The 17,948-nt window shown below is 45.5% G+C and overlaps 39 non-coding genes across 39 annotated transcripts; 19 read left to right on the forward strand and 20 right to left on the reverse strand.

Moving 5' to 3' along the window:
- Positions 1-166: 166 nt before the first annotated feature.
- Positions 167-250, reverse strand: Trnal-cag (transfer RNA leucine (anticodon CAG)). Its single transcript has one exon. It is a non-coding gene; the product is annotated as a tRNA-Leu (tRNA).
- Positions 251-615: 365 nt separating this feature from the next.
- On the forward strand, positions 616-687 carry Trnac-gca (transfer RNA cysteine (anticodon GCA)). Its single transcript has one exon. It is a non-coding gene; the product is annotated as a tRNA-Cys (tRNA).
- A 399-nt stretch (positions 688-1,086) lies between these two features.
- Trnal-cag (transfer RNA leucine (anticodon CAG)) lies at positions 1,087-1,170 on the reverse strand. Its single transcript has one exon. It is a non-coding gene; the product is annotated as a tRNA-Leu (tRNA).
- A 365-nt stretch (positions 1,171-1,535) lies between these two features.
- Trnac-gca (transfer RNA cysteine (anticodon GCA)) lies at positions 1,536-1,607 on the forward strand. Its single transcript has one exon. It is a non-coding gene; the product is annotated as a tRNA-Cys (tRNA).
- Positions 1,608-2,006: 399 nt separating this feature from the next.
- Positions 2,007-2,090, reverse strand: Trnal-cag (transfer RNA leucine (anticodon CAG)). The gene has a single exon. It is a non-coding gene; the product is annotated as a tRNA-Leu (tRNA).
- A 365-nt stretch (positions 2,091-2,455) lies between these two features.
- On the forward strand, positions 2,456-2,527 carry Trnac-gca (transfer RNA cysteine (anticodon GCA)). Its single transcript has one exon. It is a non-coding gene; the product is annotated as a tRNA-Cys (tRNA).
- A 399-nt stretch (positions 2,528-2,926) lies between these two features.
- Trnal-cag (transfer RNA leucine (anticodon CAG)) lies at positions 2,927-3,010 on the reverse strand. The gene has a single exon. It is a non-coding gene; the product is annotated as a tRNA-Leu (tRNA).
- A 365-nt stretch (positions 3,011-3,375) lies between these two features.
- Trnac-gca (transfer RNA cysteine (anticodon GCA)) lies at positions 3,376-3,447 on the forward strand. Its single transcript has one exon. It is a non-coding gene; the product is annotated as a tRNA-Cys (tRNA).
- Positions 3,448-3,847: 400 nt separating this feature from the next.
- On the reverse strand, positions 3,848-3,931 carry Trnal-cag (transfer RNA leucine (anticodon CAG)). Its single transcript has one exon. It is a non-coding gene; the product is annotated as a tRNA-Leu (tRNA).
- A 365-nt stretch (positions 3,932-4,296) lies between these two features.
- Trnac-gca (transfer RNA cysteine (anticodon GCA)) lies at positions 4,297-4,368 on the forward strand. The gene has a single exon. It is a non-coding gene; the product is annotated as a tRNA-Cys (tRNA).
- Positions 4,369-4,767: 399 nt separating this feature from the next.
- Positions 4,768-4,851, reverse strand: Trnal-cag (transfer RNA leucine (anticodon CAG)). Its single transcript has one exon. It is a non-coding gene; the product is annotated as a tRNA-Leu (tRNA).
- Positions 4,852-5,216: 365 nt separating this feature from the next.
- On the forward strand, positions 5,217-5,288 carry Trnac-gca (transfer RNA cysteine (anticodon GCA)). Its single transcript has one exon. It is a non-coding gene; the product is annotated as a tRNA-Cys (tRNA).
- Positions 5,289-5,687: 399 nt separating this feature from the next.
- Trnal-cag (transfer RNA leucine (anticodon CAG)) lies at positions 5,688-5,771 on the reverse strand. The gene has a single exon. It is a non-coding gene; the product is annotated as a tRNA-Leu (tRNA).
- Positions 5,772-6,136: 365 nt separating this feature from the next.
- Trnac-gca (transfer RNA cysteine (anticodon GCA)) lies at positions 6,137-6,208 on the forward strand. The gene has a single exon. It is a non-coding gene; the product is annotated as a tRNA-Cys (tRNA).
- Positions 6,209-6,607: 399 nt separating this feature from the next.
- On the reverse strand, positions 6,608-6,691 carry Trnal-cag (transfer RNA leucine (anticodon CAG)). Its single transcript has one exon. It is a non-coding gene; the product is annotated as a tRNA-Leu (tRNA).
- A 365-nt stretch (positions 6,692-7,056) lies between these two features.
- Positions 7,057-7,128, forward strand: Trnac-gca (transfer RNA cysteine (anticodon GCA)). The gene has a single exon. It is a non-coding gene; the product is annotated as a tRNA-Cys (tRNA).
- A 399-nt stretch (positions 7,129-7,527) lies between these two features.
- Positions 7,528-7,611, reverse strand: Trnal-cag (transfer RNA leucine (anticodon CAG)). The gene has a single exon. It is a non-coding gene; the product is annotated as a tRNA-Leu (tRNA).
- Positions 7,612-7,976: 365 nt separating this feature from the next.
- Trnac-gca (transfer RNA cysteine (anticodon GCA)) lies at positions 7,977-8,048 on the forward strand. The gene has a single exon. It is a non-coding gene; the product is annotated as a tRNA-Cys (tRNA).
- A 399-nt stretch (positions 8,049-8,447) lies between these two features.
- Positions 8,448-8,531, reverse strand: Trnal-cag (transfer RNA leucine (anticodon CAG)). The gene has a single exon. It is a non-coding gene; the product is annotated as a tRNA-Leu (tRNA).
- A 365-nt stretch (positions 8,532-8,896) lies between these two features.
- Trnac-gca (transfer RNA cysteine (anticodon GCA)) lies at positions 8,897-8,968 on the forward strand. Its single transcript has one exon. It is a non-coding gene; the product is annotated as a tRNA-Cys (tRNA).
- A 399-nt stretch (positions 8,969-9,367) lies between these two features.
- On the reverse strand, positions 9,368-9,451 carry Trnal-cag (transfer RNA leucine (anticodon CAG)). The gene has a single exon. It is a non-coding gene; the product is annotated as a tRNA-Leu (tRNA).
- Positions 9,452-9,816: 365 nt separating this feature from the next.
- Trnac-gca (transfer RNA cysteine (anticodon GCA)) lies at positions 9,817-9,888 on the forward strand. The gene has a single exon. It is a non-coding gene; the product is annotated as a tRNA-Cys (tRNA).
- Positions 9,889-10,287: 399 nt separating this feature from the next.
- On the reverse strand, positions 10,288-10,371 carry Trnal-cag (transfer RNA leucine (anticodon CAG)). Its single transcript has one exon. It is a non-coding gene; the product is annotated as a tRNA-Leu (tRNA).
- Positions 10,372-10,736: 365 nt separating this feature from the next.
- Positions 10,737-10,808, forward strand: Trnac-gca (transfer RNA cysteine (anticodon GCA)). Its single transcript has one exon. It is a non-coding gene; the product is annotated as a tRNA-Cys (tRNA).
- A 399-nt stretch (positions 10,809-11,207) lies between these two features.
- On the reverse strand, positions 11,208-11,291 carry Trnal-cag (transfer RNA leucine (anticodon CAG)). Its single transcript has one exon. It is a non-coding gene; the product is annotated as a tRNA-Leu (tRNA).
- Positions 11,292-11,656: 365 nt separating this feature from the next.
- Trnac-gca (transfer RNA cysteine (anticodon GCA)) lies at positions 11,657-11,728 on the forward strand. The gene has a single exon. It is a non-coding gene; the product is annotated as a tRNA-Cys (tRNA).
- A 399-nt stretch (positions 11,729-12,127) lies between these two features.
- Trnal-cag (transfer RNA leucine (anticodon CAG)) lies at positions 12,128-12,211 on the reverse strand. The gene has a single exon. It is a non-coding gene; the product is annotated as a tRNA-Leu (tRNA).
- Positions 12,212-12,576: 365 nt separating this feature from the next.
- On the forward strand, positions 12,577-12,648 carry Trnac-gca (transfer RNA cysteine (anticodon GCA)). The gene has a single exon. It is a non-coding gene; the product is annotated as a tRNA-Cys (tRNA).
- Positions 12,649-13,047: 399 nt separating this feature from the next.
- Trnal-cag (transfer RNA leucine (anticodon CAG)) lies at positions 13,048-13,131 on the reverse strand. The gene has a single exon. It is a non-coding gene; the product is annotated as a tRNA-Leu (tRNA).
- A 365-nt stretch (positions 13,132-13,496) lies between these two features.
- Positions 13,497-13,568, forward strand: Trnac-gca (transfer RNA cysteine (anticodon GCA)). Its single transcript has one exon. It is a non-coding gene; the product is annotated as a tRNA-Cys (tRNA).
- Positions 13,569-13,967: 399 nt separating this feature from the next.
- Positions 13,968-14,051, reverse strand: Trnal-cag (transfer RNA leucine (anticodon CAG)). Its single transcript has one exon. It is a non-coding gene; the product is annotated as a tRNA-Leu (tRNA).
- Positions 14,052-14,416: 365 nt separating this feature from the next.
- Trnac-gca (transfer RNA cysteine (anticodon GCA)) lies at positions 14,417-14,488 on the forward strand. The gene has a single exon. It is a non-coding gene; the product is annotated as a tRNA-Cys (tRNA).
- Positions 14,489-14,887: 399 nt separating this feature from the next.
- Trnal-cag (transfer RNA leucine (anticodon CAG)) lies at positions 14,888-14,971 on the reverse strand. The gene has a single exon. It is a non-coding gene; the product is annotated as a tRNA-Leu (tRNA).
- Positions 14,972-15,336: 365 nt separating this feature from the next.
- Positions 15,337-15,408, forward strand: Trnac-gca (transfer RNA cysteine (anticodon GCA)). Its single transcript has one exon. It is a non-coding gene; the product is annotated as a tRNA-Cys (tRNA).
- Positions 15,409-15,807: 399 nt separating this feature from the next.
- Positions 15,808-15,891, reverse strand: Trnal-cag (transfer RNA leucine (anticodon CAG)). The gene has a single exon. It is a non-coding gene; the product is annotated as a tRNA-Leu (tRNA).
- A 365-nt stretch (positions 15,892-16,256) lies between these two features.
- Positions 16,257-16,328, forward strand: Trnac-gca (transfer RNA cysteine (anticodon GCA)). The gene has a single exon. It is a non-coding gene; the product is annotated as a tRNA-Cys (tRNA).
- A 399-nt stretch (positions 16,329-16,727) lies between these two features.
- On the reverse strand, positions 16,728-16,811 carry Trnal-cag (transfer RNA leucine (anticodon CAG)). Its single transcript has one exon. It is a non-coding gene; the product is annotated as a tRNA-Leu (tRNA).
- A 365-nt stretch (positions 16,812-17,176) lies between these two features.
- Trnac-gca (transfer RNA cysteine (anticodon GCA)) lies at positions 17,177-17,248 on the forward strand. The gene has a single exon. It is a non-coding gene; the product is annotated as a tRNA-Cys (tRNA).
- Positions 17,249-17,647: 399 nt separating this feature from the next.
- On the reverse strand, positions 17,648-17,731 carry Trnal-cag (transfer RNA leucine (anticodon CAG)). The gene has a single exon. It is a non-coding gene; the product is annotated as a tRNA-Leu (tRNA).
- Positions 17,732-17,948: the final 217 nt, after the last annotated feature.

Genomic DNA, 17,948 nt, shown 5'->3' on the forward strand with positions numbered 1-17,948 from the left:
TGCAACTAAATAGAAACGATTCCAACTTTGTGCCATGCATCCATAAATACAAACTTGAAATTTCAGTTCATACCCAAGCTAATTCTGACGGCACGGGATGCTGATGACTTTCCTTGATTGACAAAACAATACCAAACAGGTGACAGTTGAAGAGGACAAAAAGAGTTGTCAGAAGTGGGATTCGAACCCACGCCGGGAGAACCCGACTGCGACCTGAACGCAGCGCCTTAGACCGCTCGGCCATCCTGACTGCTGGTAGCCTGTACACACCTGTATAAAGTATATCAGCGAGAGTCCTATGTATTGGTTTGGACACGGAAAATGCATTCCACCCACATTGAAAATATGGTCCTAAATCCAGTTTAGACCCTACCAAGGGCGGAAAAAGTGCATATGTAGACTTCAAGGCATGTATTGTGAAACGCTCAATGTATTTAAGTCGCCGTCAAGTGAATGTACTGGACCTACGATGTGGCAGGAAGAAAGGTGGGGATATGGCGTGAGCCCCAGCATGCTTTGCTGGGTGTCAGATGCGGTCAGACTGTTATGTCTTGTGCACGAGCATTTACTGACTTGATTGTTATTACCTGCATTTATCCTGACAGCACATGTGACGGGGGTATAGCTCAGTGGTAGAGCATTCGACTGCAGATCGAGAGGTCCCCGGTTCGATCCCGGGTGCCCCCTCTATATGTTTTTTTTTCGCTGAATCAGTCATCAGTTAAGGAACAAGGAAGTCACACGAATCATACCAGACTCAGGCAATCCCATTTTGGACAGAGGAGTGTCTTCTTACTAGAAGAAGTGTGCAACTAAACCGAAACGATTCCAACTTTTTGCCATGCATCCATAAATACAAACTAGAAGACTCGGGTAATCCCATTTTGGACAGAGGAGCGTCTTCTCACTAAAAGTAAGTGTCCAACTAAATAGAAACGATTCCAACTTTGTGCCATGCATCCATAAATACAAGCTAGAAATTTCAGTTCATACCCAAGCTAATTCTGACGGCACGGGATGCTGGTGACTTTCCTTGATTGACAAAACAATACCAAACAGGTGACAGTTGAAGAGGACAAAAAGAGTTGTCAGAAGTGGGATTCGAACCCACGCCGGGAGAACCCGACTGCGACCTGAACGCAGCGCCTTAGACCGCTCGGCCATCCTGACTGCTTGTAGCCTGTACACACCTGTATAAAGTATATCAGCGAGAGTCCTATGTATTGGTTTGGACACGGAAAATGCATTCCACCCACATTGAAAATATGGTCCTAAATCCAGTTTAGACCCTACCAAGGGCGGAAAAAGTGCATATGTAGACTTCAAGGCATGTATTGTGAAACGCTCAATGTATTTAAGTCGCCGTCAAGTGAATGTACTGGACCTACGATGTGGCAGGAAGAAAGGTGGGGATATGGCGTGAGTCCCATCATGCTTTGCTGGGTGTCAGATGCGGTCAGACTGTTATGTCTTGTGCACGAGCATTTACTGACTTGATTGTTATTACCTGCATTTATCCTGACAGCACATGTGACGGGGGTATAGCTCAGTGGTAGAGCATTCGACTGCAGATCGAGAGGTCCCCGGTTCGATCCCGGGTGCCCCCTCTATATGTTTTCTTTTCGCTGAATCAGTCATCAGTTAAGGAACAAGGAAGTCACACGAATCATACCAGACTCAGGCAATCCCATTTTGGACAGAGGAGTGTCTTCTTACTAGAAGAAGTGTGCAACTAAACCGAAACGATTCCAACTTTTTGCCATGCATCCATAAATACAAACTAGAAGACTCGGGTAATCCCATTTTGGACAGAGGAGCGTCTTCTCACTAAAAGTAAGTGTGCAACTAAATAGAAACGATTCCAACTTTGTGCCATGCATCCATAAATACAAACTAGAAATTTCAGTTCATACCCAAGCTAATTCTGACGGCACGGGATGCTGATGACTTTCCTTGATTGACAAAACAATACCAAACAGGTGACAGTTGAAGAGGACAAAAAGAGTTGTCAGAAGTGGGATTCGAACCCACGCCGGGAGAACCCGACTGCGACCTGAACGCAGCGCCTTAGACCGCTCGGCCATCCTGACTGCTGGTAGCCTGTACACACCTGTATAAAGTATATCAGCGAGAGTCCTATGTATTGGTTTGGACACGGAAAATGCATTCCACCCACATTGAAAATATGGTCCTAAATCCAGTTTAGACCCTACCAAGGGCGGAAAAAGTGCATATGTAGACTTCAAGGCATGTATTGTGAAACGTTCAATGTATTTAAGTCGCCGTCAAGTGAATGTACTGGACCTACGATGTGGCAGGAAGAAAGGTGGGGATATGGCGTGAGCCCCAGCATGCTTTGCTGGGTGTCAGATGCGGTCAGACTGTTATGTCTTGTGCACGAGCATTTACTGACTTGATTGTTATTACCTGCATTTATCCTGACAGCACATGTGACGGGGGTATAGCTCAGTGGTAGAGCATTCGACTGCAGATCGAGAGGTCCCCGGTTCGATCCCGGGTGCCCCCTCTATATGTTTTCTTTTCGCTGAATCAGTCATCAGTTAAGGAACAAGGAAGTCACACGAATCATACCAGACTCAGGCAATCCCATTTTGGACAGAGGAGTGTCTTCTTACTAGAAGAAGTGTGCAACTAAACCGAAACGATTCCAACTTTTTGCCATGCATCCATAAATACAAACTAGAAGACTCGGGTAATCCCATTTTGGACAGAGGAGCGTCTTTTCACTAAAAGTAAGTGTGCAACTAAATAGAAACGATTCCAACTTTGTGCCATGCATCCATAAATACAAGCTAGAAATTTCAGTTCATACCCAAGCTAATTCTGACGGCACGGGATGCTGGTGACTTTCCTTGATTGACAAAACAATACCAAACAGGTGACAGTTGAAGAGGACAAAAAGAGTTGTCAGAAGTGGGATTCGAACCCACGCCGGGAGAACCCGACTGCGACCTGAACGCAGCGCCTTAGACCACTCGGCCATCCTGACTGCTTGTAGCCTGTACACACCTGTATAAAGTATATCAGCGAGAGTCCTATGTATTGGTTTGGACACGGAAAATGCATTCCACCCACATTGAAAATATGGTCCTAAATCCAGTTTAGACCCTACCAAGGGCGGAAAAAGTGCATATGTAGACTTCAAGGCATGTATTGTGAAACGCTCAATGTATTTAAGTCGCCGTCAAGTGAATGTGCTGGACCTACGATGTGGCAGGAAGAAAGGTGGGGATATGGCGTGAGCCCCAGCATGCTTTGCTGGGTGTCAGATGCGGTCAGACTGTTATGTCTTGTGCACGAGCATTTACTGACTTGATTGTTATTACCTGCATTTATCCTGACAGCACATGTGACGGGGGTATAGCTCAGTGGTAGAGCATTCGACTGCAGATCGAGAGGTCCCCGGTTCGATCCCGGGTGCCCCCTCTATAAGTTTTTTTTTTTGCTGAATCAGTCATCAGTTAAGGAACAAGGAAGTCACACGAATCATACCAGACTCAGGCAATCCCATTTTGGACAGAGGAGTGTCTTCTTACTAGAAGAAGTGTGCAACTAAATAGAAACGATTCCAACTTTGTGCCATGCATCCATAAATACAAACTAGAAGACTCAGGTAATCCCATTTTGGACAGAGGAGCGTCTTCTCACTAAAAGTAAGTGTGCAACTAAATAGAAACGATTCCAACTTTGTGCCATGCATCCATAAATACAAACTAGAAATTTCAGTTCATACCCAAGCTAATTCTGACGGCACGGGATGCTGATGACTTTCCTTGATTGACAAAACAATACCAAACAGGTGACAGTTGAAGAGGACAAAAAGAGTTGTCAGAAGTGGGATTCGAACCCACGCCGGGAGAACCCGACTGCGACCTGAACGCAGCGCCTTAGACCGCTCGGCCATCCTGACTGCTGGTAGCCTGTACACACCTGTATAAAGTATATCAGCGAGAGTCCTATGTATTGGTTTGGACACGGAAAATGCATTCCACCCACATTGAAAATATGGTCCTAAATCCAGTTTAGACCCTACCAAGGGCGGAAAAAGTGCATATGTAGACTTCAAGGCATGTATTGTGAAACGTTCAATGTATTTAAGTCGCCGTCAAGTGAATGTACTGGACCTACGATGTGGCAGGAAGAAAGGTGGGGATATGGCGTGAGCCCCAGCATGCTTTGCTGGGTGTCAGATGCGGTCAGACTGTTATGTCTTGTGCACGAGCATTTACTGACTTGATTGTTATTACCTGCATTTATCCTGACAGCACATGTGACGGGGGTATAGCTCAGTGGTAGAGCATTCGACTGCAGATCGAGAGGTCCCCGGTTCGATCCCGGGTGCCCCCTCTATAAGTTTTTTTTTTGCTGAATCAGTCATCAGTTAAGGAACAAGGAAGTCACACGAATCATACCAGACTCAGGCAATCCCATTTTGGACAGAGGAGTGTCTTCTTACTAGAAGAAGTGTGCAACTAAATAGAAACGATTCCAACTTTGTGCCATGCATCCATAAATACAAACTAGAAGACTCGGGTAATCCCATTTTGGACAGAGGAGCGTCTTCTCACTAAAAGTAAGTGTGCAACTAAATAGAAACGATTCCAACTTTGTGCCATGCATCCATAAATACAAACTAGAAATTTCAGTTCATACCCAAGCTAATTCTGACGGCACGGGATGCTGATGACTTTCCTTGATTGACAAAACAATACCAAACAGGTGACAGTTGAAGAGGACAAAAAGAGTTGTCAGAAGTGGGATTCGAACCCACACCGGGAGAACCCGACTGCGACCTGAACGCAGCGCCTTAGACCGCTCGGCCATCCTGACTGCTGGTAGCCTGTACACACCTGTATAAAGTATATCAGCGAGAGTCCTATGTATTGGTTTGGACACGGAAAATGCATTCCACCCACATTGAAAATATGGTCCTAAATCCAGTTTAGACCCTACCAAGGGCGGAAAAAGTGCATATGTAGACTTCAAGGCATGTATTGTGAAACGCTCAATGTATTTAAGTCGCCGTCAAGTGAATGTACTGGACCTACGATGTGGCAGGAAGAAAGGTGGGGATATGGCGTGAGCCCCAGCATGCTTTGCTGGGTGTCAGATGCGGTCAGACTGTTATGTCTTGTGCACGAGCATTTACTGACTTGATTGTTATTACCTGCATTTATCCTGACAGCACATGTGACGGGGGTATAGCTCAGTGGTAGAGCATTCGACTGCAGATCGAGAGGTCCCCGGTTCGATCCCGGGTGCCCCCTCTATAAGTTTTTTTTTCGCTGAATCAGTCATCAGTTAAGGAACAAGGAAGTCACACGAATCATACCAGACTCAGGCAATCCCATTTTGGACAGAGGAGTGTCTTCTTACTAGAAGAAGTGTGCAACTAAACCGAAACGATTCCAACTTTGTGCCATGCATCCATAAATACAAACTAGAAGACTCAGGTAATCCCGTTTTGGACAGAGGAACGTCTTCTCACTAAAAGTAAGTGTGCAACTAAATAGAAACGATTCCAACTTTGTGCCATGCATCCATAAATAAGAAATAGAAATTTCAGTTCATACCCAAGCTAATTCTGACGGCACGGGATGCTGATGACTTTCCTTGATTGACAAAACAATACCAAACAGGTGACAGTTGAAGAGGACAAAAAGAGTTGTCAGAAGTGGGATTCGAACCCACGCCGGGAGAACCCGACTGCGACCTGAACGCAGCGCCTTAGACCGCTCGGCCATCCTGACTGCTGGTAGCCTGTACACACCTGTATAAAGTATATCAGCGAGAGTCCTATGTATTGGTTTGGACACGGAAAATGCATTCCACCCACATTGAAAATATGGTCCTAAATCCAGTTTAGACCCTACCAAGGGCGGAAAAAGTGCATATGTAGACTTCAAGGCATGTATTGTGAAACGCTCAATGTATTTAAGTCGCCGTCAAGTGAATGTACTGGACCTACGATGTGGCAGGAAGAAAGGTGGGGATATGGCGTGAGCCCCAGCATGCTTTGCTGGGTGTCAGATGCGGTCAGACTGTTATGTCTTGTGCACGAGCATTTACTGACTTGATTGTTATTACCTGCATTTATCCTGACAGCACATGTGACGGGGGTATAGCTCAGTGGTAGAGCATTCGACTGCAGATCGAGAGGTCCCCGGTTCGATCCCGGGTGCCCCCTCTATATATTTTTTTTTCGCTGAATCAGTCATCAGTTAAGGAACAAGGAAGTCACACGAATCATACCAGACTCAGGCAATCCCATTTTGGACAGAGGAGTGTCTTCTTACTAGAAGAAGTGTGCAACTAAATAGAAACGATTCCAACTTTGTGCCATGCATCCATAAATACAAACTAGAAGACTCGGGTAATCCCATTTTGGACAGAGGAGCGTCTTCTCACTAAAAGTAAGTGTGCAACTAAATAGAAACGATTCCAACTTTGTGCCATGCATCCATAAATACAAACTAGAAATTTCAGTTCATACCCAAGCTAATTCTGACGGCACGGGATGCTGATGACTTTCCTTGATTGACAAAACAATACCAAACAGGTGACAGTTGAAGAGGACAAAAAGAGTTGTCAGAAGTGGGATTCGAACCCACGCCGGGAGAACCCGACTGCGACCTGAACGCAGCGCCTTAGACCGCTCGGCCATCCTGACTGCTGGTAGCCTGTACACACCTGTATAAAGTATATCAGCGAGAGTCCTATGTATTGGTTTGGACACGGAAAATGCATTCCACCCACATTGAAAATATGGTCCTAAATCCAGTTTAGACCCTACCAAGGGCGGAAAAAGTGCATATGTAGACTTCAAGGCATGTATTGTGAAACGCTCAATGTATTTAAGTCGCCGTCAAGTGAATGTACTGGACCTACGATGTGGCAGGAAGAAAGGTGGGGATATGGCGTGAGTCCCATCATGCTTTGCTGGGTGTCAGATGCGGTCAGACTGTTATGTCTTGTGCACGAGCATTTACTGACTTGATTGTTATTACCTGCATTTATCCTGACAGCACATGTGACGGGGGTATAGCTCAGTGGTAGAGCATTCGACTGCAGATCGAGAGGTCCCCGGTTCGATCCCGGGTGCCCCCTCTATATGTTTTTTTTTCGCTGAATCAGTCATCAGTTAAGGAACAAGGAAGTCACACGAATCATACCAGACTCAGGCAATCCCATTTTGGACAGAGGAGTGTCTTCTTACTAGAAGAAGTGTGCAACTAAACCGAAACGATTCCAACTTTTTGCCATGCATCCATAAATACAAACTAGAAGACTCGGGTAATCCCATTTTGGACAGAGGAGCGTCTTCTCACTAAAAGTAAGTGTGCAACTAAATAGAAACGATTCCAACTTTGTGCCATGCATCCATAAATACAAACTAGAAATTTCAGTTCATACCCAAGCTAATTCTGACGGCACGGGATGCTGATGACTTTCCTTGATTGACAAAACAATACCAAACAGGTGACAGTTGAAGAGGACAAAAAGAGTTGTCAGAAGTGGGATTCGAACCCACGCCGGGAGAACCCGACTGCGACCTGAACGCAGCGCCTTAGACCGCTCGGCCATCCTGACTGCTGGTAGCCTGTACACACCTGTATAAAGTATATCAGCGAGAGTCCTATGTATTGGTTTGGACACGGAAAATGCATTCCACCCACATTGAAAATATGGTCCTAAATCCAGTTTAGACCCTACCAAGGGCGGAAAAAGTGCATATGTAGACTTCAAGGCATGTATTGTGAAACGTTCAATGTATTTAAGTCGCCGTCAAGTGAATGTACTGGACCTACGATGTGGCAGGAAGAAAGGTGGGGATATGGCGTGAGCCCCAGCATGCTTTGCTGGGTGTCAGATGCGGTCAGACTGTTATGTCTTGTGCACGAGCATTTACTGACTTGATTGTTATTACCTGCATTTATCCTGACAGCACATGTGACGGGGGTATAGCTCAGTGGTAGAGCATTCGACTGCAGATCGAGAGGTCCCCGGTTCGATCCCGGGTGCCCCCTCTATATGTTTTCTTTTCGCTGAATCAGTCATCAGTTAAGGAACAAGGAAGTCACACGAATCATACCAGACTCAGGCAATCCCATTTTGGACAGAGGAGTGTCTTCTTACTAGAAGAAGTGTGCAACTAAACCGAAACGATTCCAACTTTTTGCCATGCATCCATAAATACAAACTAGAAGACTCGGGTAATCCCATTTTGGACAGAGGAGCGTCTTTTCACTAAAAGTAAGTGTGCAACTAAATAGAAACGATTCCAACTTTGTGCCATGCATCCATAAATACAAGCTAGAAATTTCAGTTCATACCCAAGCTAATTCTGACGGCACGGGATGCTGGTGACTTTCCTTGATTGACAAAACAATACCAAACAGGTGACAGTTGAAGAGGACAAAAAGAGTTCTCAGAAGTGGGATTCGAACCCACGCCGGGAGAACCCGACTGCGACCTGAACGCAGCGCCTTAGACCGCTCGGCCATCCTGACTGCTTGTAGCCTGTACACACCTGTATAAAGTATATCAGCGAGAGTCCTATGTATTGGTTTGGACACGGAAAATGCATTCCACCCACATTGAAAATATGGTCCTAAATCCAGTTTAGACCCTACCAAGGGCGGAAAAAGTGCATATGTAGACTTCAAGGCATGTATTGTGAAACGCTCAATGTATTTAAGTCGCCGTCAAGTGAATGTACTGGACCTACGATGTGGCAGGAAGAAAGGTGGGGATATGGCGTGAGTCCCATCATGCTTTGCTGGGTGTCAGATGCGGTCAGACTGTTATGTCTTGTGCACGAGCATTTACTGACTTGATTGTTATTACCTGCATTTATCCTGACAGCACATGTGACGGGGGTATAGCTCAGTGGTAGAGCATTCGACTGCAGATCGAGAGGTCCCCGGTTCGATCCCGGGTGCCCCCTCTATATGTTTTTTTTTCGCTGAATCAGTCATCAGTTAAGGAACAAGGAAGTCACACGAATCATACCAGACTCAGGCAATCCCATTTTGGACAGAGGAGTGTCTTCTTACTAGAAGAAGTGTGCAACTAAACCGAAACGATTCCAACTTTTTGCCATGCATCCATAAATACAAACTAGAAGACTCGGGTAATCCCATTTTGGACAGAGGAGCGTCTTTTCACTAAAAGTAAGTGTGCAACTAAATAGAAACGATTCCAACTTTGTGCCATGCATCCATAAATAAGAAATAGAAATTTCAGTTCATACCCAAGCTAATTCTGACGGCACGGGATGCTGATGACTTTCCTTGATTGACAAAACAATACCAAACAGGTGACAGTTGAAGAGGACAAAAAGAGTTGTCAGAAGTGGGATTCGAACCCACGCCGGGAGAACCCGACTGCGACCTGAACGCAGCGCCTTAGACCGCTCGGCCATCCTGACTGCTGGTAGCCTGTACACACCTGTATAAAGTATATCAGCGAGAGTCCTATGTATTGGTTTGGACACGGAAAATGCATTCCACCCACATTGAAAATATGGTCCTAAATCCAGTTTAGACCCTACCAAGGGCGGAAAAAGTGCATATGTAGACTTCAAGGCATGTATTGTGAAACGCTCAATGTATTTAAGTCGCCGTCAAGTGAATGTACTGGACCTACGATGTGGCAGGAAGAAAGGTGGGGATATGGCGTGAGCCCCAGCATGCTTTGCTGGGTGTCAGATGCGGTCAGACTGTTATGTCTTGTGCACGAGCATTTACTGACTTGATTGTTATTACCTGCATTTATCCTGACAGCACATGTGACGGGGGTATAGCTCAGTGGTAGAGCATTCGACTGCAGATCGAGAGGTCCCCGGTTCGATCCCGGGTGCCCCCTCTATATGTTTTTTTTTCGCTGAATCAGTCATCAGTTAAGGAACAAGGAAGTCACACGAATCATACCAGACTCAGGCAATCCCATTTTGGACAGAGGAGTGTCTTCTTACTAGAAGAAGTGTGCAACTAAACCGAAACGATTCCAACTTTTTGCCATGCATCCATAAATACAAACTAGAAGACTCGGGTAATCCCATTTTGGACAGAGGAGCGTCTTCTCACTAAAAGTAAGTGTGCAACTAAATAGAAACGATTCCAACTTTGTGCCATGCATCCATAAATACAAACTAGAAATTTCAGTTCATACCCAAGCTAATTCTGACGGCACGGGATGCTGATGACTTTCCTTGATTGACAAAACAATACCAAACAGGTGACAGTTGAAGAGGACAAAAAGAGTTGTCAGAAGTGGGATTCGAACCCACGCCGGGAGAACCCGACTGCGACCTGAACGCAGCGCCTTAGACCGCTCGGCCATCCTGACTGCTGGTAGCCTGTACACACCTGTATAAAGTATATCAGCGAGAGTCCTATGTATTGGTTTGGACACGGAAAATGCATTCCACCCACATTGAAAATATGGTCCTAAATCCAGTTTAGACCCTACCAAGGGCGGAAAAAGTGCATATGTAGACTTCAAGGCATGTATTGTGAAACGTTCAATGTATTTAAGTCGCCGTCAAGTGAATGTACTGGACCTACGATGTGGCAGGAAGAAAGGTGGGGATATGGCGTGAGCCCCAGCATGCTTTGCTGGGTGTCAGATGCGGTCAGACTGTTATGTCTTGTGCACGAGCATTTACTGACTTGATTGTTATTACCTGCATTTATCCTGACAGCACATGTGACGGGGGTATAGCTCAGTGGTAGAGCATTCGACTGCAGATCGAGAGGTCCCCGGTTCGATCCCGGGTGCCCCCTCTATATGTTTTCTTTTCGCTGAATCAGTCATCAGTTAAGGAACAAGGAAGTCACACGAATCATACCAGACTCAGGCAATCCCATTTTGGACAGAGGAGTGTCTTCTTACTAGAAGAAGTGTGCAACTAAACCGAAACGATTCCAACTTTTTGCCATGCATCCATAAATACAAACTAGAAGACTCGGGTAATCCCATTTTGGACAGAGGAGCGTCTTTTCACTAAAAGTAAGTGTGCAACTAAATAGAAACGATTCCAACTTTGTGCCATGCATCCATAAATACAAGCTAGAAATTTCAGTTCATACCCAAGCTAATTCTGACGGCACGGGATGCTGGTGACTTTCCTTGATTGACAAAACAATACCAAACAGGTGACAGTTGAAGAGGACAAAAAGAGTTGTCAGAAGTGGGATTCGAACCCACGCCGGGAGAACCCGACTGCGACCTGAACGCAGCGCCTTAGACCGCTCGGCCATCCTGACTGCTTGTAGCCTGTACACACCTGTATAAAGTATATCAGCGAGAGTCCTATGTATTGGTTTGGACACGGAAAATGCATTCCACCCACATTGAAAATATGGTCCTAAATCCAGTTTAGACCCTACCAAGGGCGGAAAAAGTGCATATGTAGACTTCAAGGCATGTATTGTGAAACGCTCAATGTATTTAAGTCGCCGTCAAGTGAATGTACTGGACCTACGATGTGGCAGGAAGAAAGGTGGGGATATGGCGTGAGCCCCAGCATGCTTTGCTGGGTGTCAGATGCGGTCAGACTGTTATGTCTTGTGCACGAGCATTTACTGACTTGATTGTTATTACCTGCATTTATCCTGACAGCACATGTGACGGGGGTATAGCTCAGTGGTAGAGCATTCGACTGCAGATCGAGAGGTCCCCGGTTCGATCCCGGGTGCCCCCTCTATAAGTTTTTTTTTTGCTGAATCAGTCATCAGTTAAGGAACAAGGAAGTCACACGAATCATACCAGACTCAGGCAATCCCATTTTGGACAGAGGAGTGTCTTCTTACTAGAAGAAGTGTGCAACTAAATAGAAACGATTCCAACTTTGTGCCATGCATCCATAAATACAAACTAGAAGACTCGGGTAATCCCATTTTGGACAGAGGAGCGTCTTCTCACTAAAAGTAAGTGTGCAACTAAATAGAAACGATTCCAACTTTGTGCCATGCATCCATAAATACAAACTAGAAATTTCAGTTCATACCCAAGCTAATTCTGACGGCACGGGATGCTGATGACTTTCCTTGATTGACAAAACAATACCAAACAGGTGACAGTTGAAGAGGACAAAAAGAGTTGTCAAAAGTGGGATTCGAACCCACGCTGGGAGAACCCGACTGCGATCTGAACGCAGCGCCTTAGACCGCTCGGCCATCCTGACTGCTGGTAGCCTGTACACACCTGTATAAAGTATATCAGCGAGAGTCCTATGTATTGGTTTGGACACGGAAAATGCATTCCATCCACATTGAAAATATGGTCCTAAATCCCGTTTAGACCCTACCAAGGGCGGAAAAAGTGCATATGTAGACTTCAAGGCATGTATTGTGAAACGCTCAATGTATTTAAGTCGCCGTCAAGTGAATGTACTGGACCTACGATGTGGCAGGAAGAAAGGTGGGGATATGGCGTGAGCCCCAGCATGCTTTGCTGGGTGTCAGATGCGGTCAGACTGTTATGTCTTGTGCACGAGCATTTACTGACTTGATTGTTATTACCTGCATTTATCCTGACAGCACATGTGACGGGGGTATAGCTCAGTGGTAGAGCATTCGACTGCAGATCGAGAGGTCCCCGGTTCGATCCCGGGTGCCCCCTCTATAAGTTTTTTTTTTGCTGAATCAGTCATCAGTTAAGGAACAAGGAAGTCACACGAATCATACCAGACTCAGGCAATCCCATTTTGGACAGAGGAGTGTCTTCTTACTAGAAGAAGTGTGCAACTAAATAGAAACGATTCCAACTTTGTGCCATGCATCCATAAATACAAACTAGAAGACTCGGGTAATCCCATTTTGGACAGAGGAGCGTCTTCTCACTAAAAGTAAGTGTGCAACTAAATAGAAACGATTCCAACTTTGTGCCATGCATCCATAAATACAAACTAGAAATTTCAGTTCATACCCAAGCTAATTCTGACGGCACGGGATGCTGATGACTTTCCTTGATTGACAAAACAATACCAAACAGGTGACAGTTGAAGAGGACAAAAAGAGTTGTCAAAAGTGGGATTCGAACCCACGCTGGGAGAACCCGACTGCGATCTGAACGCAGCGCCTTAGACCGCTCGGCCATCCTGACTGCTGGTAGCCTGTACACACCTGTATAAAGTATATCAGCGAGAGTCCTATGTATTGGTTTGGACACGGAAAATGCATTCCATCCACATTGAAAATATGGTCCTAAATCCCGTTTAGACCCTACCAAGGGCGGAAAAAGTGCATATGTAGACTTCAAGGCATGTATTGTGAAACGTTCAATGTATTTAAGTCGCCGTCAAGTGAATGTACTGGACCTACGATGTGGCAGGAAGAAAGGTGGGGATATGGCGTGAGCCCCAGCATGCTTTGCTGGGTGTCAGATGCGGTCAGACTGTTATGTCTTGTGCACGAGCATTTACTGACTTGATTGTTATTACCTGCATTTATCCTGACAGCACATGTGACGGGGGTATAGCTCAGTGGTAGAGCATTCGACTGCAGATCGAGAGGTCCCCGGTTCGATCCCGGGTGCCCCCTCTATAAGTTTTTTTTTTGCTGAATCAGTCATCAGTTAAGGAACAAGGAAGTCACACGAATCATACCAGACTCAGGCAATCCCATTTTGGACAGAGGAGTGTCTTCTTACTAGAAGAAGTGTGCAACTAAATAGAAACGATTCCAACTTTGTGCCATGCATCCATAAATACAAACTAGAAGACTCGGGTAATCCCATTTTGGACAGAGGAGCGTCTTCTCACTAAAAGTAAGTGTGCAACTAAATAGAAACGATTCCAACTTTGTGCCATGCATCCATAAATACAAACTAGAAATTTCAGTTCATACCCAAGCTAATTCTGACGGCACGGGATGCTGATGACTTTCCTTGATTGACAAAACAATACCAAACAGGTGACAGTTGAAGAGGACAAAAAGAGTTGTCAGAAGTGGGATTCGAACCCACGCCGGGAGAACCCGACTGCGACCTGAACGCAGCGCCTTAGACCGCTCGGCCATCCTGACTGCTGGTAGCCTGTACACACCTGTATAAAGTATATCAGCGAGAGTCCTATGTATTGGTTTGGACACGGAAAATGCATTCCACCCACATTGAAAATATGGTCCTAAATCCAGTTTAGACCCTACCAAGGGCGGAAAAAGTGCATATGTAGACTTCAAGGCATGTATTGTGAAACGCTCAATGTATTTAAGTCGCCGTCAAGTGAATGTACTGGACCTACGATGTGGCAGGAAGAAAGGTGGGGATATGGCGTGAGCCCCAGCATGCTTTGCTGGGTGTCAGATGCGGTCAGACTGTTATGTCTTGTGCACGAGCATTTACTGACTTGATTGTTATTACCTGCATTTATCCTGACAGCACATGTGACGGGGGTATAGCTCAGTGGTAGAGCATTCGACTGCAGATCGAGAGGTCCCCGGTTCGATCCCGGGTGCCCCCTCTATAAGTTTTTTTTTTGCTGAATCAGTCATCAGTTAAGGAACAAGGAAGTCACACGAATCATACCAGACTCAGGCAATCCCATTTTGGACAGAGGAGTGTCTTCTTACTAGAAGAAGTGTGCAACTAAATAGAAACGATTCCAACTTTGTGCCATGCATCCATAAATACAAACTAGAAGACTCGGGTAATCCCATTTTGGACAGAGGAGCGTCTTCTCACTAAAAGTAAGTGTGCAACTAAATAGAAACGATTCCAACTTTGTGCCATGCATCCATAAATACAAACTAGAAATTTCAGTTCATACCCAAGCTAATTCTGACGGCACGGGATGCTGATGACTTTCCTTGATTGACAAAACAATACCAAACAGGTGACAGTTGAAGAGGACAAAAAGAGTTGTCAAAAGTGGGATTCGAACCCACGCTGGGAGAACCCGACTGCGATCTGAACGCAGCGCCTTAGACCGCTCGGCCATCCTGACTGCTGGTAGCCTGTACACACCTGTATAAAGTATATCAGCGAGAGTCCTATGTATTGGTTTGGACACGGAAAATGCATTCCATCCACATTGAAAATATGGTCCTAAATCCCGTTTAGACCCTACCAAGGGCGGAAAAAGTGCATATGTAGACTTCAAGGCATGTATTGTGAAACGTTCAATGTATTTAAGTCGCCGTCAAGTGAATGTACTGGACCTACGATGTGGCAGGAAGAAAGGTGGGGATATGGCGTGAGCCCCAGCATGCTTTGCTGGGTGTCAGATGCGGTCAGACTGTTATGTCTTGTGCACGAGCATTTACTGACTTGATTGTTATTACCTGCATTTATCCTGACAGCACATGTGACGGGGGTATAGCTCAGTGGTAGAGCATTCGACTGCAGATCGAGAGGTCCCCGGTTCGATCCCGGGTGCCCCCTCTATAAGTTTTTTTTTTGCTGAATCAGTCATCAGTTAAGGAACAAGGAAGTCACACGAATCATACCAGACTCAGGCAATCCCATTTTGGACAGAGGAGTGTCTTCTTACTAGAAGAAGTGTGCAACTAAATAGAAACGATTCCAACTTTGTGCCATGCATCCATAAATACAAACTAGAAGACTCGGGTAATCCCATTTTGGACAGAGGAGCGTCTTCTCACTAAAAGTAAGTGTGCAACTAAATAGAAACGATTCCAACTTTGTGCCATGCATCCATAAATACAAACTAGAAATTTCAGTTCATACCCAAGCTAATTCTGACGGCACGGGATGCTGATGACTTTCCTTGATTGACAAAACAATACCAAACAGGTGACAGTTGAAGAGGACAAAAAGAGTTGTCAGAAGTGGGATTCGAACCCACGCCGGGAGAACCCGACTGCGACCTGAACGCAGCGCCTTAGACCGCTCGGCCATCCTGACTGCTGGTAGCCTGTACACACCTGTATAAAGTATATCAGCGAGAGTCCTATGTATTGGTTTGGACACGGAAAATGCATTCCACCCACATTGAAAATATGGTCCTAAATCCAGTTTAGACCCTACCAAGGGCGGAAAAAGTGCATATGTAGACTTCAAGGCATGTATTGTGAAACGCTCAATGTATTTAAGTCGCCGTCAAGTGAATGTACTGGACCTACGATGTGGCAGGAAGAAAGGTGGGGATATGGCGTGAGCCCCAGCATGCTTTGCTGGGTGTCAGATGCGGTCAGACTGTTATGTCTTGTGCACGAGCATTTACTGACTTGATTGTTATTACCTGCATTTATCCTGACAGCACATGTGACGGGGGTATAGCTCAGTGGTAGAGCATTCGACTGCAGATCGAGAGGTCCCCGGTTCGATCCCGGGTGCCCCCTCTATAAGTTTTTTTTTTGCTGAATCAGTCATCAGTTAAGGAACAAGGAAGTCACACGAATCATACCAGACTCAGGCAATCCCATTTTGGACAGAGGAGTGTCTTCTTACTAGAAGAAGTGTGCAACTAAATAGAAACGATTCCAACTTTGTGCCATGCATCCATAAATACAAACTAGAAGACTCGGGTAATCCCATTTTGGACAGAGGAGCGTCTTCTCACTAAAAGTAAGTGTGCAACTAAATAGAAACGATTCCAACTTTGTGCCATGCATCCATAAATACAAACTAGAAATTTCAGTTCATACCCAAGCTAATTCTGACGGCACGGGATGCTGATGACTTTCCTTGATTGACAAAACAATACCAAACAGGTGACAGTTGAAGAGGACAAAAAGAGTTGTCAAAAGTGGGATTCGAACCCACGCTGGGAGAACCCGACTGCGATCTGAACGCAGCGCCTTAGACCGCTCGGCCATCCTGACTGCTGGTAGCCTGTACACACCTGTATAAAGTATATCAGCGAGAGTCCTATGTATTGGTTTGGACACGGAAAATGCATTCCATCCACATTGAAAATATGGTCCTAAATCCCGTTTAGACCCTACCAAGGGCGGAAAAAGTGCATATGTAGACTTCAAGGCATGTATTGTGAAACGCTCAATGTATTTAAGTCGCCGTCAAGTGAATGTACTGGACCTACGATGTGGCAGGAAGAAAGGTGGGGATATGGCGTGAGCCCCAGCATGCTTTGCTGGGTGTCAGATGCGGTCAGACTGTTATGTCTTGTGCACGAGCATTTACTGACTTGATTGTTATTACCTGCATTTATCCTGACAGCACATGTGACGGGGGTATAGCTCAGTGGTAGAGCATTCGACTGCAGATCGAGAGGTCCCCGGTTCGATCCCGGGTGCCCCCTCTATAAGTTTTTTTTTTGCTGAATCAGTCATCAGTTAAGGAACAAGGAAGTCACACGAATCATACCAGACTCAGGCAATCCCATTTTGGACAGAGGAGTGTCTTCTTACTAGAAGAAGTGTGCAACTAAATAGAAACGATTCCAACTTTGTGCCATGCATCCATAAATACAAACTAGAAGACTCGGGTAATCCCATTTTGGACAGAGGAGCGTCTTCTCACTAAAAGTAAGTGTGCAACTAAATAGAAACGATTCCAACTTTGTGCCATGCATCCATAAATACAAACTAGAAATTTCAGTTCATACCCAAGCTAATTCTGACGGCACGGGATGCTGATGACTTTCCTTGATTGACAAAACAATACCAAACAGGTGACAGTTGAAGAGGACAAAAAGAGTTGTCAAAAGTGGGATTCGAACCCACGCTGGGAGAACCCGACTGCGATCTGAACGCAGCGCCTTAGACCGCTCGGCCATCCTGACTGCTGGTAGCCTGTACACACCTGTATAAAGTATATCAGCGAGAGTCCTATGTATTGGTTTGGACACGGAAAATGCATTCCATCCACATTGAAAATATGGTCCTAAATCCCGTTTAGACCCTACCAAGGGCGGAAAAAGTGCATATGTAGACTTCAAGGCATGTATTGTGAAACGTTCAATGTATTTAAGTCGCCGTCAAGTGAATGTACTGGACCTA

This window comes from Haliotis asinina, chromosome 6 (genome assembly GCF_037392515.1).
Source record: "Haliotis asinina isolate JCU_RB_2024 chromosome 6, JCU_Hal_asi_v2, whole genome shotgun sequence".
NCBI classification, from domain to species: domain Eukaryota; kingdom Metazoa; phylum Mollusca; class Gastropoda; order Lepetellida; family Haliotidae; genus Haliotis; species Haliotis asinina.